At 51.5% G+C, this 19030-nt stretch overlaps 1 pseudogene; it reads left to right on the top strand.

Annotated features, from left to right (window-relative positions):
* The first annotated feature begins 9455 nt into the window (after positions 1–9455).
* Positions 9456–10463, top strand: LOC119142903 (annotated as a pseudogene).
* The last annotated feature ends 8567 nt before the right edge of the window (positions 10464–19030 follow it).

The following is a 19030-nucleotide window of genomic DNA, read 5'->3' as shown; positions in this document are numbered from 1 at the left end:
TCCTACCACCAGCTCCCAAGAACGGCTGCAGGTGCAGCCTGCATACGAGTGCCGTGTTAGGAAGATACTGCTGCCGATTTGGCTGCTTTGCAGTTGTACACGCAACAGCAGGGATGGGAGCAGCACTTGCAGACTTGTTGCTGCTCAGGGGCAGCGGCGCTTTCAGGCCAGTTGACACACTTCTGAGCTTTTCCTTTGTGCTTTTGCTGTGGCTTGAAAAGCTGACAGGGTTTTCTGTTGTGCAATTCAGTAGTTCAGTCACTTGTAAAGTGACCAGTTTGCTCACTGCAGTAGTCAAAATCCAGAAGGTTTTCTAGAAATGGGGGACGCTGGGCACCTTGACCTAGCTTGCTGTACCCCGTTAGATGAGTTGCTGACTGTATTTCTTTCCTGAACGGTGGGACAGCTTAAAATGCCCTCAGAGAACAAGATGCTTGGTATTGAACAAAGTGCAAAAGGAGTGGAAATCTCCAGTTGCTAGCATACTGGCAAAGCTCCCCTGCCTTTGAAAGGACTGAGTAGATCCTGGGACTTGAAGCTGAGATTGTAACTCTTTCCTCACCCGCGCGGGTGAGCTCTGCCTCTCTGCTGCTAAGCAATAACCATTAAAGGTACCGGATTTGAAACGCTTAACCTTTGAGACGTTGTCAGTCTACCAGCCAGGCAGTCTGAGCCGGCAAAAAACATACAGCCGTCTGCTCTGGCCACCACATGCTGCCCTGGCTGTGCCAGTCAGCACTCCTGACCAGCGTACAGCCTGCACAAAAGAAAGTTAGCTGGAACGTGGGGTTTGAAGAGAGCTAGAGTAATCACCCAGCCCATACCCCCTCCCCAGTAGAAGATCAAAAGGAACCTCTGGTAGATACATGCACGACCTCATCTCCCATTGCAAAAGCTCCGTACTTTCCCCACATCGCCTGTTCCCGAGCATTCTCCTAGCGCCAAGCCTGTATCTCACCGGGGCTCCTGACTTTTGCCCTTTCCAGAAGGGAGAAGAACAAAGCTTTACCTTCCTTGTGGCGTCTGGCATCCTCTTGAGGCTTGCGCAAGCAAGAAGGCCAGGCCTAGGGCCATGGCCAGGCAACTGCAGGTCTTCACAGGTGACTGGGTCGGTGGATGTTACACCTGTGTGCCTACAGCTTGCCTGAAGCTGCTTTAACCAAGGAACAGCTTGCAGGCAAATAATTAGCACTGCTGTACTTGACCTATGCAAGGAAGCAAACTGAGGGTGCAGGTGTCTGCCTGGCAGGTCTCCACCACAACACTCACTTAATGTGGGATAGCTGGAAGTAAAAAAGGAGCTCCTTAACTCAACAGGAGGCGAAGTCCACCTAGGTGTACTGGCATAGCTGCACAGCAGCTTCTCCCGGTAGATTGTTTCATCTTCCACCTCCATGTGGCTAAAAGTTGACCCTGGCTCAGAGCTTGGCACTACGCATAAAAATACTGGCACTGCGCATAAAAATAGTGGCACACCACCAGACTGAATGACAAGAACCCCCACCCAGCTCACCTGGACGATTTGGATGCCACCCTGGCTCTACCTACATCACCTTCAAATACTGCTTCTCTCTCACACAGCCAAGCAACTCCTCAACGTGCCAAAAGGACCTGCATGGAGGTAGTTATAGGTCTGAAGGGCCCCAGTCGCCCCAGTCCCTCACTGCTGGGACTTCAGAGACTGTCGTCATCACAGAGGAAAAAGGGCTGCCTGGGGATAGCCAGGAATAGCAACGGCTTGTCAGCAAACACACTGCCCTCTCTCACTGCATGGGTTATGTCTGTCTCAGCATCGAGCAGTGCCAAACAGAACTCTGGTCCACAAAGGGGGAAGATTTTCTCTGCGGGTGGGCAAACACCCCTCTGGGCATGCCTAGCTGCTTTCCTGGTACACACGCAAGGGTGCATATGTCCTTCTGGCTTAAGCCTGTTGGTGTAAAAGTCGCTTTGGCTCTGGATCCAGTGGCGCTGCACCCCTTCTGGGGCACAAGGTAGCAGCCTGGACTCTTAGGGCTCTATTTGAATGTCCCCTTCCACCTGTGCATCCTGAAGCACCCGTGAACTTTAGTGAATGCTTTGTAAACCTTTGGACCTTGTGGAGGTATCCCCTGACCCTGCAGTCTCTCAGGGGGGAGGTCATGTATGAAGCACAGGCGATCAGTGTGGTTTTCAGGGAGAGAGGTGCTGGAGAAGCCTTCCTATTTGACATTTACCCTTCATCCTCTATATTTTAGGGTGTCTTTCAACTTCCTAGATCTTAATGACGGTAACAAGATGGTCAAATTTTTTTGTGTATGGATCAGGCAAATGGCCAAGAAGGTAGATATCATGGTGGGAGTATGCTATAGACCACCTAACCAGGATGAAGAGGCAGACGAAATGTTCTACAAGATCAAGTGGGAGAAGTCTCACAATCACTAGCCCTTTTTCTTGTGTTGGTCTTCAGCTTACTGCTGGAATGCCTGCTGGATATACAGCACAGTGGAAAGGTAGCAGCCTAAGAGGTTCCTGGAGGTTGTGGAAGATAAGTTCCTGACACAGCTGGTCAGTGAGTCAACCAGGGGCAAGCCCCCCTGGACTTGCTGTTTATGAACAGAGAAGGACCTTTGGGTGATGCGATCACTGGAGGCCATCTTGGGCACAGTGATCAGAAGATGATAAAGTTCTTGATTCTCAGAAAAGTAAGGAGGGGGGTCAGCAGAACTACTGCTTTGGACTTCCAGAGGGCAGATTTTTCCCTGTTGCGGAGTCTGGTTGTCAGATTTTCTTGGGACACAGTCCTGGAGTGCAAAGGGGTCCAGGAAGGCTGGACCTTCTTCAAGAAGGAGGTCTCAAAAGTGCAGGATCAGGTGGTCCCTGTGTGCCAAAAGACAAAGCAGTGGGGAAGGAGACTGGCCTAGCTGAACAGAGAGTTTTGGCTGGAACTCAGGGAAAAAAGGATTTTCCCACCTTTGGAAGAAGGGACAGGCAACTCTGGAGGACTAGGAGGATGTCATAAGTTTATGCAGGGGGAAGATTAGAAAGGTGAAAGCCCAGCTAGAACTCAGGCTTGCCACTGCTGTAAAGGATAAGAAAAAAAGTTTTCACAAATACATTAGTAACAAAAAGAGGGCCAAGGATAATCTTCATCCTTTATTGGATGCAACAGGGGACGTTGCCACAAAGAATGAGGAAAAGGCTGCAGTACTTAATGCTTTCTTTGCCTCAGTCTTCAGTAGCAAGACCAGCTTCGCTGTGGGTACTCAGCCCCCTGAGCTGGAAGACAGGGACGAGGAGCAGAATGAAGACCCCACAGTACAGGAGGAAATGGTCAGTGACCTGCTGCTCCACTTAGACATGCACAAGTCTGTGGGGCCAGATGGGATCCACCTGAGGGTACTGAGGGAGCTGGTGGAGGACCTTGCCAAGCCACTCTCCATTAGTTATCAACAGTCCTGTCTAACTGGGGAGGTCCCAGAAGACTGGAGGTTAGCCAGTGTGACACCCATCTACAGGAAGGGCAGGAAGGAGTATCTGGGGAGCTAGAGGCCTGTCAGCCTGACCTCAGTGCCAGGGAAGGTTGTGGAGCAGATCGTCCTGAGCACCATCACACAGCACGTGCAGGACACCCGGGGGATCAGGCTCAGTCAGCAGGGGCTTATGAAAGGCAGGTCCTGCTTAACAAACCTGATGTCCTACGACAAGATGACCCACCTAGTGGATGAGGGAAAGGCTGTGGATAGTGATTACCTGGACCTAAGTAAATCTTTTTACATTGTCTCCCACAGCATTCTCCTGGAGAAACTGGCTGCTTATGGCTGGGATGGGTGTGCTCTGCTCTGTGTAAAAAGCGGCTGAACAGCCGAGCCCAAAGTGTGGTGGGGAATGGAGTCACATCCCGCTGGCGGTTGGTCACACCGGCTGCTCCCCAGGGCTTCCTGCTGGGGCCGGTTCTGTTTAATATCAAATATCTGGCCAAGGGGCTGGAGCGCACCCGCAGTGGGTTTGCAGAGGACACGAGCTGGGGGCAGTGTGACCTGCTGGGGGGCAGGGGGCTCTGCAGGGGGTCTGGGCAGGCCGGGCCGAGGGGCCGAGGCCAGTTGTATGAGGCCCAACAGGGCTGAGTGCCGGGCCCTGCCCGTGGGTCACACCAGCCCCCCACAGCGCTGCGGGCTGGGGGCAGGGGGCTGGGAACTGCCCGGCGGGGAAGGGCCTGGGGGGCTGGTCGGCAGCCGGCTGGGCATGAGCCCCCCGTGTGCCCAGGTGGCCACGGCGGCCAGCAGCGCCCTGGCCGGTGTCAGCAGCAGCGTGGCCAGCAGGGCCAGGCAGTGCCCGTCCCCCTGTGCTGGGCCCTGGTGCGGCCGCCCCTCGAGCCCTGGGCTCAGCGTTGGGCCCCTCACCCCCAGGCAGACCCGGAGGGGCTGGAGCGTGTCCAGAGCCGGGCAGGGGCTGGGGAAGGGGCTGCGGCACAGCTCTGGGGGGTGGGGGGAGCTGGGGGGGCTCAGCCTGGGGAAAAGGGGGCTCAGGGGGGCCCTTCTGGCTCCCTACAGCTGCCTGGCAGGAGGCTGCAGCGAGGGGGGTCGGTCTCTGCTCCCAAGGAACCAGCGGCAGGACAGGAGGGAACAGCCTCAAGTTGTTCGGGGCGGGGGGGGGGGGGGGGGCGGGCGAGATTTAGATTGGATATTAGGAAAATTTCTTCTCTGAAAAGGCAGTCAAACATTGGAAGAGCTGCCCAGGGAGGTGTCTGAGTCACCATCCCTGGAGGTGTTTGAAAAACACATAGATGTGGTGCTTAGGGACATGGTTTAGTGATGGACTTGGAAGTGCTGGGTTAATGGTTGGACTTGATGATCTTAAAGGTCTTTTCCAACCTGAATGATTAAATGATACTATCACTACATGCCCTTGTAAAAAGTCCTTCGCCAGCTTTCTTGTCAGCCCTTTTAGGCACTGGGAGCTGCTCTAAAGTCTCCCTGGAGCCTTCACTTCCCCAGGCTGAACAGCCCCAACTCTCTCAGCCTCTCTTCACAGGAGAGGTGCTCCATCCAGGCCTCTGATCATCTTCATGACCCTCCTCTGGACTCTTTCCAACAGCCCCATGTCCTTCTAGTGTTGGGGTCCCCAGAGCTGTCATGTTAAGTCCTCGCTTCTACATTAATTTGAAAATTAAACTCAGTGAAATGCATGGTTTCAAAACTGATTTGAATGTGTCGTTCTCCACATCAAAAATAAATTTTCCTGTCTTTGTGGTGTTTATACAACTTTCTGCTGCACTATTCCCTGACCTCTTAAAAAAAAACAGTTGACAGAATGTTTCTGCTATCCTGAATATGCACTTTTTGCTATACTGGGTTTGCACGTTTCAGCCTTATGCTGCCTAGGACTTGGGGAGGGTGTCTGTTGGGGGCAAGGACAGCTCATGCCACGGTATGGCCCTTTGTACTGAGAACCAGGAGAGACTTCCAGCTACTGGTTCAGCAGAGCCAGAAATGAAACTGCGTTTGCATTGCTCCAAGCTGCAACACAAAAAAGGTCTTTCATTCTTCTGGAGACAACTTGTGCAGCCTATTCCTGTCTGGCTTGGTCATCTCCTAGAACTTGCCATTTGTAAAAGAAATTAGATGAGAGAGAATTGACTTGGGACTAAGGATGTTACCATCCAGCCCCTTCACTGAGGTTATTACAGAAGATGACTGGAGAAGACTCATGCTTTTGGGGATCTTCATCCAGAAGACTCCCATTGGTATTGCTTGGGGTGATTTATGCACAGCCCTGTGGCTCTGCCCTTGCGCACAGGAGACGTTTTTTTTCTCGTCCGAGGGTGGCAGCTGTCTGCAAGCTAAGAGCAAAGTGGGTGGCTGTATGACAGAACTGGCATGAGACAGGGCACAGCAGGCTGCTCCAGGTGCTTAAGGATGGGAGAGGACTTCAGCAGCTGGCCTGTACACATTCACAATGTGAGTTATGAGAAAAGCTGGAATTTTTTTTTAAAGAGTTTTTCAAAGTTTTAAAGTTTCTTATTGAATGAAACTGCAGACCCATGGCTGCAGAATTCTGATTTTTTAAGTATTTTTCAGGTAAAAATAGGACTTCAGTTTAAAAAAGTAAAGCAAACCTTTTAACCAAAATCAGAAATTGTTTGTTGCAAAAGAATCAGCTTGGTTTTCTTTGTATAAATTAATAAAGAATTAGCTAAATACACATTTTCTTTAAAACTAGATTTTCAACCATGGATAATGTTCTTAATCCCTTGCATACAACAGCAGGTATCTGAATAGAAAGCTGTGGGCATGCAGCCAGGGGCTCTCGCCAACAGGAAGAATTTGGTGAAATAGGCTGGATTATGTCACGTGTGGTCACAGCTTGCTGGGGATGGGGTGGAGAGGTGAAGAAGGCAGGCAGGACATTGGCCCAGGATCCCAAGCCACGAGGGGACCAAAGCATTATTTTGGGGAGGTATCCTGCATCCATGGTGCAATTTGTGGAAGAGGAGTGACTGCCCCAGGGACACACACCAGACCAGCTACACACTCATCAGTCAGAGCACAGGCTGGAGCTGGACCTTTGCCTTCGATGTGAATGTGTGTCCTTAGCACAGTGCTGGCAGCCAAGCAGCACTCACCTTTGTGCCTTGTCCTGGAATAATCCAGTTTTATCTCCATAGGAAAGTCTGTTTGGCATGTGCTGTGCTGCAGTGGGCAATCCCCCACTGCCACCAGGGTGTCTGTGATGAGAAGGAAAAGGGTGCAAGGGTTGAGATGGGGAGAGCTCAGCCCGGAAGATGTGACAAGGCAGACATAAAAAGTCACAGGAGAGCGCAGGGACCATTCCTTCAATCAAAGGTTTCTGGGTTCAGCAGTAATTAACTTAGTGTTAATTAAGGAGTTAAAGTTAAAAGTTAAAGAGGAGTAAAGAAGAATTAAACTACAGGGGAAGAAATCTGGTGGTGTCTAGGATCTGGTGGCAGTGACCTCAATGCGCTCCAGCCTGCAGTACTGATTTTTCATTCAAGTTCCATTTTCCCAAAGCTGAGGGAACTTAAAGGCAGAGGGAATCCAGGAACAAGGGAACAAGGAAATTGCAAAGTTAAGATGTGTTTTGAACAAGTTAGCTAATGGCAGAGCCTGGTCCCCTGCATGCCTGCAGGCAAGGACAGCTGTGATTAGGATGGAGCACTGAAAGCTGCAGCTAAAGCACCACGGACAAAGTGAAATGAAGCTGTTAAGTACAGAAATCAGATAAAAGCAGACAAAGTCATCTGCTCCTCTGCATGGATAAGAGAGGCCCATGCCTTTCTGAGAGAAAGGCAACCATAGAACTTTATTTTTTAATGTAATTTAATTGATAGCTGAGAAGGATGGAAAGTAGCTTCTGCTAAGAACAGAAAACAAATAGAGCAGCAAGTCTGGGTAATTTGCACGAGGCAAAAACATCTCTGATTTGGCCAAAGAGGTCTTCGGCCTGTTCTGCCAAACTTTTATTAGTCCTGGCATGCTGCAGTGACTGCAGACACTTCCTCAGGCCATTACTTTAGCAAGAAAGTACAATGATGTGATTAGCTACAGATTGCTTAGCCTGACGTCAATGCCCAGCAGAATGCCCAAGAAGTTAACAAGAGATTTGGTCAATAAAGAATTAATGATTGGAATCAAATTAAATTATGGCAATCAACATGGCTTTGCAGGAAATGTCTCTTGTCAAACAAACCTGATTTCATTTTCTGATGAGTTAGCACGTTTAGTTAATCAACCTGTGCATGTGTGTGTGATTAAGTAGGGTACACAGAGTTATCTAAAAGAAATGTGCCTCCACCACACTGCTTTCAGGTGGATGAGGAACTGTATGATTAAAAGACCTCAAAATGAAGGTTTCAGAACCATCATTACAAAACGCTTGTGTTTCTGCAGGGTTGCCACAGTGGCTGGCTCTAGACTAGAAGTCATTCCATACAACTTTCATCAGATGCCCCAAAATCAGCACAAATTGTGTCTCAAATAGTGCTGGAGAAAGGCAAGTTATGCAGAGAAATATAGAGATTGGAAGACTTGGTCATTCAAGGGAACTGCCTGCAACAAGCTAAATACCAGGGTAAGGAACGTTGGGTGGGTTTTCAGAGTGGAGCACTGTATCCTGGAGAACAGAGGCCCTGGAAAGCAGCTGACAGCACACTGAGAGGGTAACACTGGGACCCAAAGGGCTAGTGCAATTTTGGATGCATCAGAGGGAAATGGAAGTGATATTTTTTTCAAAAAAGGTGTTGAAATCTTGGATATGTGCAAAAGAAACCTTCTCAATAAGACAGATAGTAGAACAGGTGAGCGGAGATGAGAAACTTGCAGTGCTCTAGGTCTTTAGTTTATCAAGAATAACTCCTTGGTCATGGGAAGTACATACCTTCGTGCAATGAAGGTACTCTGTCATGAAGAGCTCTCTGGCCAAGCATAGGAAGGTAGAGGAGGATGCTGTGGCTGGGAGGAGCAGACCAGCAATGTCAAATGGGAAGAAAAGTACATGGTTATAACACTAAGGATGATTAGCACTTCAGGCAAAAAGTCAAGGCATGAAGGTTCTCTGTCTCTGAAAGTCCACATGCAATAGTGCCATTTCTTTCAGGAAAGCATGCTTTAGCAAATCCTGTGTTCTTGGGCTCCAGGGAGGAAGAAATGGGTATAACACCACTGTTTTTTGACAGGACAGTATTCTGCATTAGTTGGACCTTCAGTCTCATGAATGGATGAGTGTGGAGGAAGGGTAGTACCATTTTAATTGTACTGTCCTTGACTGCAGCTAGCAGGTAAAGGCTGCAAGTGATGCTTGTGTCACTTTAGTGCTGGGTCACAGCTTGGAGCATCATTTTTCTGGCTGCAGTTTCTCTCAGCCCAGTTTAACCATGGACATTTTGTCCAGGTGCAGCTTCTGCATGACCCAAAGTAGCAACAGGATGGAACTGGTGTGACCTGGACCATATGCCCAGTCCTCTCTCTGAGCAGGGCATGGGGAGGGAGGCATTGCTTGCAAATCCTTGCAGCAAGGCCATAAGCCCTGCCATCACATTGCTGATGAAGGTTGGGCAAGGGCTGAAGAGCCTGGGGTCATTATGCTCCAATTCTACCCCCTGATAGTGGCAATAGTGGCTGGAAGCTACAGCAGGGCAGGACACCATGGTGCCAGCCTTTAGACAGACACACATATGGCAAAAGCTAGAAGTAAATCAGGGCTGGAACAAGAAGCAGAAGGGAAGGAAGCCCCTTGCAATCAATAGGACAGCCAGGCCTCTCCAGCGATGTGTCCTCTGGTAAGCACTGACCACAGCATCAGTTTAAAAGCCTGTCTTGTAGATAATAGGTTCTGAAAGTTTTCCCCCAGGTAAATACAACAAAATTGTGTGATGCTTGAGAACTGCAGTGTGCACAGTTTTATGATCAAACTGATGGCAGCAAAATCCCAACCTTTCTGTCACTGTTACAGGGACAAATATGTGGCTTGGCCTACTTGTGTCATGTCAACCACCAACCAATCCAACACCACCTTTTCTCCTGATGGGCATCCCTGACCTGGAAGCTCTCCACATGTGGATTTCCATCCCATTCTGCTTTACATACGTCATGACCTTGCTGGGAAATAGCATGGTCTTTCTCACTGTAAAGCTGGACAAAAACCTCCATTGAGCCTATGTATTATTTCATTTCCATGTCAGCTGTCATCAACCTCATCTTCTCAACTGCTGTAGTTCCCAAAATGCTGAGTGTATTCTGATTGGATTCAAGAGAGATTTGTTTTGAGGCCTGCTTCATCCAGATGTTCTTCATCCACACACTCATGGCAGCAGAGTCAGGGGTGCTCCTGGCAATGTCCTTTGACCGGTATATAGCCATCTGCAACCCCCTGAGATACCACATCATCACTACGAGCTCAAGGATGATCCTGCTGTCTCTGGCCAGGGAAAATGGTGTCATACCACCTTTAATGTGTCTCCTCATCAGCTTACCCTACTGCAAAACCTGAGTCATCCCTCATTCCTACTGTGAGCACATGGCTGTGGTGGAGCTGGCCTGTGCCAACCCACCTGTCAGTGATCTCTACAGCCTCATCGTGGCAATAGTATTGGTGGAAACAGACTGTCTTCATCACCTTCTCCTATGGTCTTCAGGTCTGTGATGAGTCTGCCATCCCAAGAGGCTTGTCTTAAGACCCTCAGGACCTGTGGGTCCCATGTTTTCATCATCCTGCTGTTTTACACAGGCAGCCTACTCTCCATGTATCTGCAGATGTTCTCTTCCAGCTTGGCACCTCACATCCAAGTCCTGGTGGCTGGTTTCTATTTGATGGTCTCTCCCATGCTCAGCCCCCTCATTTAAGGCATAAAGATGCAGCGGATCCAGGAAGGGATCTTCAAACTGCTGGAGCAGTTGACAGGACTCAGGATCTCACAAGCTGAGAGAGGGAAGCACCACCAGAAAATAATTCATCCCATCCTAGAATAGCTGTGAAATTAAGTGCAATGAATTATCCCCCAGAAATGTCCATCTCTCTATGGTGACTAGAAAGTGAACCTGGACCAGATGCCTAATGCTGAGAAGGCAGTAGCTGATTAACATGAAATTAATGGGCCAGTCCTGATGGGTTCTGGGTGACTGCCATTTTGGCCAATGCACTCCTGTTTTCCAGGATATCACCTGGGAATGTTACTTCACAGTAGCTCTCTGATCTCACTGTGTTTCAGTCCCTGTGGCACATGGCTGAGGTGCCCCACAGATCAATGTGCATCAGCCAGAGAGGACAGTTCAGTCCACCAAGCACTAGTGAGATGATACCACAGTGCTCACTGCCTCAGGTTCCACGTGGAGGGGAGAAAAGGATGCTCTGACCTCTTCCCAGCTCACAAGGGGTGGGAATGGCTCCCCCAGAGTTTCTTCCACCTGTCCATGCAGAAGGTATCTGCTTGCTGCTTCTAACCAGAAGTCAGACCAGAGTATCTGAGAAATGTTGTGGCTACCAGGATATCCAGGAAGAGGAGTCTGTTTAATCAAAGGCTACAGTTAACCATTCACTGCAGTGGTCTCAGGCATCACCTCCCACATCTCCACTGCAAGCTCTGACCAGGACCACATGCACATCAATGCAAAGGCAACATGGTAAGGTGAAGTGTTTCAAGTTCTCCTACAGGTGTCTGCAAATCCAACAAAGCAAACACAAGGAGCAGTGAGCTGACCCAAGTGCCAGCACTGCAGGAATCTGTTCCTCCAGAATGTGAAAAATGTGAACTGCAGGGTTCCTCCAGAATGGGGATGGTGTTTTGCCTAGAAGCAATTGCTGCTGCATACACTGAGCTCAGAAAATCACTCAGAAATCTAAAGCAAAAGCTGTTTGCTATTCCTGACATAACCTACGGTTACAGGTGCAAGAATGATCACAGATCACTCTAGGAAATAGAGTTACTTCATAATTCTGCAAAGAGTGAATGCAGATTTATTACCCTCTTTGGAGAGAGGGTGATCTTCTCAAGAAGTAAGGAAAAGAAAACGCCTCCTGTAAAATGTGGTACATTCATCTTCATTCCTTCCTTCCTCCCTTTCTAGATCATCCAAATTTGTCTCAAAACCAACATAAATCACCAGACTCCCACTGATACGCATCAGCTGGAAAGCTTCAGAGAATCATAGAATCACAAAATATCTCAAACTGAAAGGGACCCATAAGGATCATTGAGTCCAACGCCCTGCTCCTCGTAGAACTGTCTAAAACTAAACCATATAACTAAAAGCATCGTCCAGATGCTCCTTGAATCTTGACAGGCTATTGTATATGTAAAATGTATACTAATCTTGCCTATGAAAGTTTAGGTTAGACATGTTTTTAAAAAGCCTACTAGGAAAGTGTTCAGCACTTGAACAGGTTGTTTGGAAAGGAGGCAATCCACCACTGGCGAAACTTAGACAAGCATCTTGCCAATCCTGCTGTGGACAGGAGAAAGCGCCGGGGGACCTCTCCAGGCCCTCTGGCACTGGGCATTGACAGGGTTTTGATAAACCCACAGAGAGTTGAAACTGGGAACATTTTGCTGTGCAGAGAAGGGCAGCATGTAGAGTGCTCCCAGCTTGTATGACAAAGGTTCCATACATGTTCCTACAACCTCTGGTTATGTTTCTTGTCACTTCCTCAGTCAGCAAGGCAAACAGGGGGTTTATTACCACTCAGAACCAGCACCGCTGTCAGTGATGATGTCATGCAGTGTGCTCTCTGCTATCGATGTCACCAAAGAGATGCTTCTGCCTTCATTAACACTGCCAGAGATCAATGCATGTCTCTGGGCAGGGGGACTTTGAAAAAGCAAAGGACTGAAAACTAAATGTAATCTTTTATGTCTATGCTTCCCGTTCTCTGCATCAAGAACACCTACAGGATGATTTTTCCACAAATAAAAAACAAAAGTGAAAATCTCAAAATTTCATTTCCAACAGAAATCACAGGTGAGCTCTCAGCCTGCCACCTCCTACCCTCCCGCACAGAAAAGCTCAAGCAATGTGAGTGATGGCAAACTTAACCCCGTCCCCAACCATGCATCATAGCCAGTGCTCATCTCAGCCACCAAGATGTCTAAAAAGAAAAAAATACAATCTCAAGATACTATGAACTTGGTCCAGAATGACGGGCACAGGACACCAATGGAAGGAGCCTGGCTCCAGCCTCTTGGCACCCTCCCTTTGGGTATCTATGTACATAATAAGGTCCTCCTGAGCCTTCTCTTCTCCAGGCTGAGCAGTCCCAGCAAAAATGCTCCATTCCACCAGCACCTTTGTGGCCCTTGTCTGGACTCTCTCCTCTATACCCATGTCTCTCTCATACTGGGGAGCCCAGCAATGAACCCAGCACTCCACATATGGCCTCTCCAGTGCTGAGCAGAGGGGAACGATCATCTCCCTCAATCATCTGGCAATGCCTCTCCTGGTGTAGCCCAGGACACCATTGTCCACCTTTGCTCATGGTCAACTCGGTGTCCCCTAGGTCCTTCTCTGCCAAGCTGCTTTCCATCCAGGTGGCCCCAGCCTGTGTTGGTGCCTGGGCTTGTTCCACAGTCCTGGCAGGACTTTGCACTTCTCCTGGTTGAACTTCATGAGGTTCCTGCTGGCCCATTTCTCCATCCTACCAAGGTCCCTCTGGACACCAGCACACCCATCAAGTGAACCAGCCACTGACACAGAATGGCTGGGGTTGGAAGGCACCTCTGGAGACCATCTAGTCCAACCCCCTGCTACAGCAGGTTCACCCAAGAGCAGGTTGCACAGGATCTCATCCAGGCAGGTTTGGAATGTCTCCAGAGCAGGAGACCCCACAGCCTCTCTGGGCAGCCTGTCCCAGTGCTCTGCCACCCTCACAGTAAAGAAGTTTTTCCTCATATTTAGGTGGAAGTTCCTGTGTTGCAATTTCTGCCCATTGCCCCTTGTCCTGTCACTGGGCATCACTGAAAAGAGCCTGGCCCTGTCCTCTTGGCACTCACCCTTAAGATATTTGTAGGCATTGATGAGGTCCCCTCTCAGTCTTCTCCTCTCCAGGCTGAACAGGCCCAGCTCCCTCAGCCTTTCCTCCTAAGGGAGATGCTCCAGCCCCTCACCATCTCTGTAGCCTCCACTGGACCCTCTCCAGTAGTTCCCTGTCTCTTTTAAACTGGGAAACCCAGAATTGGACACTCCTCCACATACTTTAGAAGTACAAGCATGGAAAGGTTGGTCCTGGCTAAGGAGGCATCCTACCAGTGGTGGTCAGTACGTGGTCCCCGATACTCATGATTTCACTGAGAAAAGACCCACTGACTTGGCTGTTTGCAGAGGGGACCCCACAGGGCTTTGCTGCTGGGCACGGGCCTGCAGTAGTGGGCGATATGGGGTGTCCCTGTCGCTGGAGTTCTGCTCATGATACCTAGCAGCTCCCAGTGTGTGATTTCCCCATTGCTGCTGGCTGGGGTATCTCCCCTGGACCCAGGCTCCACCCAGGAGCCCCAAGGAGAGAGGCATTTTCCCTTGTTTACCTGCAAAGTAGCCATGAGCAAAACAGATAGATGCATCATCATCATCATCATCATCATCATCGCTGAGTAATTAGCCTCAGGACACTTCTAGCTATTAGCCATAACTCACTTGCTAATTTTTAATCTCTCCTTCGGGTGAAGTGTCCAAAGCAAACAACAGTTTAACCCTGTGAGTGCTGGTCAGGGGTAGGTGCTTGACATCAGTGCTGTTCAGAGATGGGCAGTGTTGGGGGAGCACAGAGACTTCTGCAAAAGCTGGTGTGTTTGGGCAGCAATATCCAGCCCTGGCCCTGCATGGAGATGTCTCTGCTCCCTCCATTGCTGGCTGCAGAGTTGTAAAGCCTTTGGTGCGAGGCCAGCACCCCTGAACCACCACGGCGTCTGGAGATGGGGAGGCTGATCCAGCTGCAGCTCCCTGGGCAGTGCTGGTGCAAACTCCTCTAGTGCAGCGGCAAAACACAGACCTGTCTGCGGGACAGTGTGAAAGAGCTGGCTGAGCATGCACAAATTAAAAGGTTTCAGCACATACTGCCCCCGACAACTCCGGCACTGGCTGCTTGGGGCCCCAGGCTGGGCACAGACTCCAGCTCCCACCCATCCTCCTGCCTGTTCACCCCCCTGCCTGCACAGCACAGAACCTGCACCATCCCTTCCCACCAGAGCCCACTCCCCAGCCTCAAGCTACTCTCCGAATTAGCGTGTATTCTCATCCCAGCTAAATTAACACTCTTCAGCAGCATTTCCTCACAAGGCTGTAGCGTACAACCCTTCTTGGGATCTGCAGTTCAAAAGGTCCCTTTTGGAAACACAACCCAAATTTGAACTATGGGCAGTGGGTGCTGGAGGTGCCACTGGAACAGGTTTTCCTCATTTTACTGTGGCATTTTCAGCCCCTAAAAATGTCCCAGCTCTGGGGCTGGGGTTTGGGGAGGGTGACTGATTTTTACAGACCTCTGAAAAGTTTGGACTTGGTTGCTGTTCTTCGTATCAGGCAGCTGCCCCATGGACCCAGGGGAGCTGCACGAAGTCTGCAGCCGCCCCAAGCGTGGGGCACTGGAGAAAACTCCCCAGCACTAGGAAGGGGTTTGGGGATCCCCACAGGCCATCCCGGGAGAATCCCTGCCTGGCCATAGAGGGCATCGGGGAAAAGGAGGCACAGCGGCTCAAACATGCCTCCCTTTGCAAAGGGGCCAGATGGCCATGCAGGTCTGGGGGGGAATTGGAAAGGAGCTAGTTACTGGGGAGGGTGAGGGTCTGGAAAGAGGGACTGTTGTCCTGCGGCCAGGTCTCCCCTCCCCGCCCCCCACTCCCCACCCCCCAGCCCCCCCCCCCCGGTACAATGACCACGGGGATGCTGGGATGGTCACCCCACCCCAGTGCCACCAGCCCTGGCTCCAGCCAAGAAACTGAAGCAAAAACCCCAGGGAAGCATCATCAGTTGCAAATCCGCTAATTGGCCACTCAGCAGCAAACTGGAGGGGGTGGGGGAGCGAGTAGGGAGACCAGGGCCGCAACAGCCCAGCCAACCAGCAATCAATCCTCCTGTGGCCCCGTGCTGTAATTACCATCCAGCTCGTTAGCACTAATTGAACTACTCCCAGGAAGGGAGCACGACGGAAAAAAAAAAAGTAAACAAAGTTCAGTTGCTTTTAACTTTGACTTGTTCTAAATGTCAAGGAAGAAAATAAGTCAGAGAGCCTGAGACATCTTGGAGGGTTCTCTTGCCTCCTTGTGTCACCAGCCACATGACTGAAAATCTCTGCCCAGGGCAAGGGGACGGTGCATGAGTGAGTCGCCTGCCAAGGCTAACGGCATGTGCCCTTCTGCAGGCAGGATCAGGTCCCTGGGGTGAGCTGTGCTTGGCTCACCACCCAGCACAGTGATGCTCCCTCACAAAATACCGTGCCCAGTTCTGCTGCAGTGGAGTGCTGGAGGGTCCCAAACCCAGGAGCAATTCTTCCCCAAGCCAGCAGCCTGTTCCCCCCTTTCCGGGGGCGCACGCTGAGCGCATTGGGTGCAAGGGACCAAGCCATGCTCTGGCTTCTGCTGCCCAAGGCCACCTCTTACCCAGCAGGAAATTCTGGGAGTGCCCTGATGTTAGTCCTCACTGCCCCTGTTTTTGGGGTGCTTGTGATCTACAGCCACACCAGTGGTGTGCAACTCAGGGCAGTGCTGTGGGGGTGTGAGGGAGCTCTCTTGCACCTGGGGTCATGCAACACAGCAGGGTGCAGGGGGACAGCCTTAACGGCCCTCCTTGCTGCAAGGGTTGTGGGGCAGCTCTTGGTGCTGCTCTGAAAGCAGCTCCCCAGCAAAACCCTTCAGCTTGTGCCTCCCAAACCCCGAATCTCCTCTGCACTGGGACAGCACTGCTTTGGGTACAGATACTGCACAGCAACCCTGTGGTGCACCCTGCACCAGGCGCTGTGCACCATTCACCCTGTATCCTGCATTGTCATCCTGGTTTTGGCTGGGATAGAGTTAATTTTCTTCTCAGTAGCTGATGCAGCGCTGTGCTTTGGATTTGGTGTGAGAGCAACGCTGATAACACACTGATGGTTTTGGTTGTTGCTGGGTGATGTTTATACTAAGTCAAGGACTTTCCAGTTGCTTGGCCCTCCCAGCAAGAAGCTGGAGGGGCACAAGAAGTTGGGAGGAGACACAGCCAGGACAGCTGACCCAAACTAGCTAAAAGAATGTTCCAGACCATAGAATGTGATGCTGTGTTTATATAAGCTGGGGGAAGAAGAAGGAATGGGGGGACGTTCAGAGTGATGGCATTTATCTTCCCAAAGAACCATTACACCTGATGGACCCCTGCTGCCCTGGGGATGGCTGAGCACCTGCCTGCCCATGGGGAGTGGTGAATTAAATTCCTTGTTTTGCTTTGCATGTGTGCACAGCTTTACCTATGAAACTGTCTTTATCTCAATGCACGAGTTTTCTCACTTTTACTGTTCCAGTTCTCTCCCCCGTTCCACCCAGGGTGGGGAATCGAGCGAGCAGCTGTGTGGGGCTTAATTGCTGGCTGGGGTTAAACCACGACAACAACGGTGTACCATGCACTCCCGAACTCTCCTCCCCCAGGGTCTGATGCCCTGGAGCTACTTCAGGAGCACAGCCAGTAGAAGACAGCCTGCCAACTGGTCTGGACTGGGATGGGGAGGTCTCATAGCCCCTATCCAGCCACCCTGTGCTTTCCCCCAGTGCTGTGCCTGGCTGTGCAACCAGCTGCCTTTGCAATGGGTACAATGTCATCAGGCCTTTCCTGAGCTGGTTCAAAGCCAGGTCCCAGCAGAAAGCAAGCTGCAGAGCAGTCCAGGGTAGGTTCCTTCGGGGCCATGGAGGCAGCAGCAGGAGCTAAGCGCGTTGGTGACAGCTCTGTTGGCCATCTCTCCCTCCTGCGACCATCCCCACTAGTAGACTGGGACAGCCCCACAGGTCTGGGCAGCTGAGGAGTGGCCAAGGGGACAGGACTGGTGTGGCAGCAGTCAGGGAGAGAGTCTGGATTGCAAAATGCTCCCATTGCCCTGTCATACCCTGGGAATAGGGTGTCCTGGGTACACCCAGAGCATTTTAAACTGGGGGAAACAGAGGGGCAAGACCAGAGGGGTGGTCTGAGCCTGTGAATGGCTGCAGGGAGCTGCTGAGCTGAGCCCCTGGCACCACAGTCACAGGGGACTTTGCTGGCCACTGTCCCCAAACAGCCCCATCATGCTGCCTTGGGCTGAGCCCACCAAAGTCATGCAAGCCCAGGAGCTGATGCCTGGCCAGGAGCAGGAGATTTGCTGGTGAACCAGTTTGGCAATGGGCAGTGTAAAAGGCAGTGTGCATCCTCCAGGTTACGGCTGGCCCCAGGCCCCTGCAGAGTCCTACACACCCAACTCATGGCTGCAGAAGTGAAACAGGCCCTGGGGTCTGTCAGAGCCACCTGCAGCTCCTTCCACGCTCAGATGGTGGACCCCAGGGAGGGGCAATGTCACACATACCCTGATACTATGTCAGCCCCTATGGCAGAGGGGCAGGGGTCCCAGCCTGAACACCAAATCCTCTCAGCCCCCTAATGGGGCTATGCAAAGCTGAGCTCCTGGAGCAGATTTTCTCCCTGCTCCAAGATTCGCACCACTGGAAGGTGAGCCAGGAGGACGGTGGCATTTGGACTGCCAGCAGGCAAGCTGGGAGAACGGTGGCAGCAGGAGCAGATGCCCTGTCTGGGGTTGCAGGAGCAGCAAGAGTAGAGATGCCCAAACCCACCAGCTCTAGGCTGATGGGCTAGCAAAGGCCATGGGTGCAGTTTCAATTGCAGAGGGATGCATGTGTCTGGGTGATGCCCTGCACACCTCCCAACACCTCTGGTAAGACGTGGCACTTCCAAACTGCCAGTGCCCCTGCAAGGGTGGTCATGGCTTCGTTGCTTTGCTAATTAGTGACTGGAGAGCATGGGAAGAGAAAACCAGCAGTGAAAGTGCCTCCAAAGCTCTTCCCACTGTGCTGGGCGAACAGCGAGCAGGCGCCGGGCAGCCCTGGGGACATCGCTGTGGCAGCGGGGACGGCACCAGCGTGGAGCGCGGGAGGCACCTCCTGGCCAGAGGCAGCACTGCCAGCCCCTGCCAACACTGTCGCCTCCTGCCACCTCCCTGCCAACACTGCCACCTCCCTGCCTCCCCCCCCCCCCGTCCCCTCTCTGCAACGCCCTGCCACCACTCTTCCATCCCTGCCACCCCCCTGCCACCCCATCACCACCCTGCAACCTCCTGCCGCCTCCCTGCCACCCCCGTGCCCAGCCCCTGCCACCTTGTCACCAGTCTGCCACTTCCTGCCACATCCCTGCCACTTCCCTACTACCCTCTGTCACTTCCTTGTCACCTCCCTGCCACCCCATCACCATCCTGCCAACCCTTCTCACCTCCCTACCCAGCCCCCACCACCCCTCCACCTCCCTGCCACGTCTGCTACCCCTGTCACCTGTATGCCACTTTTGCCACCTCCCTACAACCCCCTGCCACTCCCTTTCACCTCCTGCCCAGC

This window comes from Falco rusticolus, chromosome 2, assembly GCF_015220075.1.
Source record: "Falco rusticolus isolate bFalRus1 chromosome 2, bFalRus1.pri, whole genome shotgun sequence".
In the NCBI taxonomy this organism is placed as follows: Eukaryota; Metazoa; Chordata; class Aves; order Falconiformes; family Falconidae; genus Falco; species Falco rusticolus.
The sequence above is the reverse complement of the archived record's forward strand: the minus strand, read 5'-3'. Positions and strand labels throughout refer to the sequence as shown.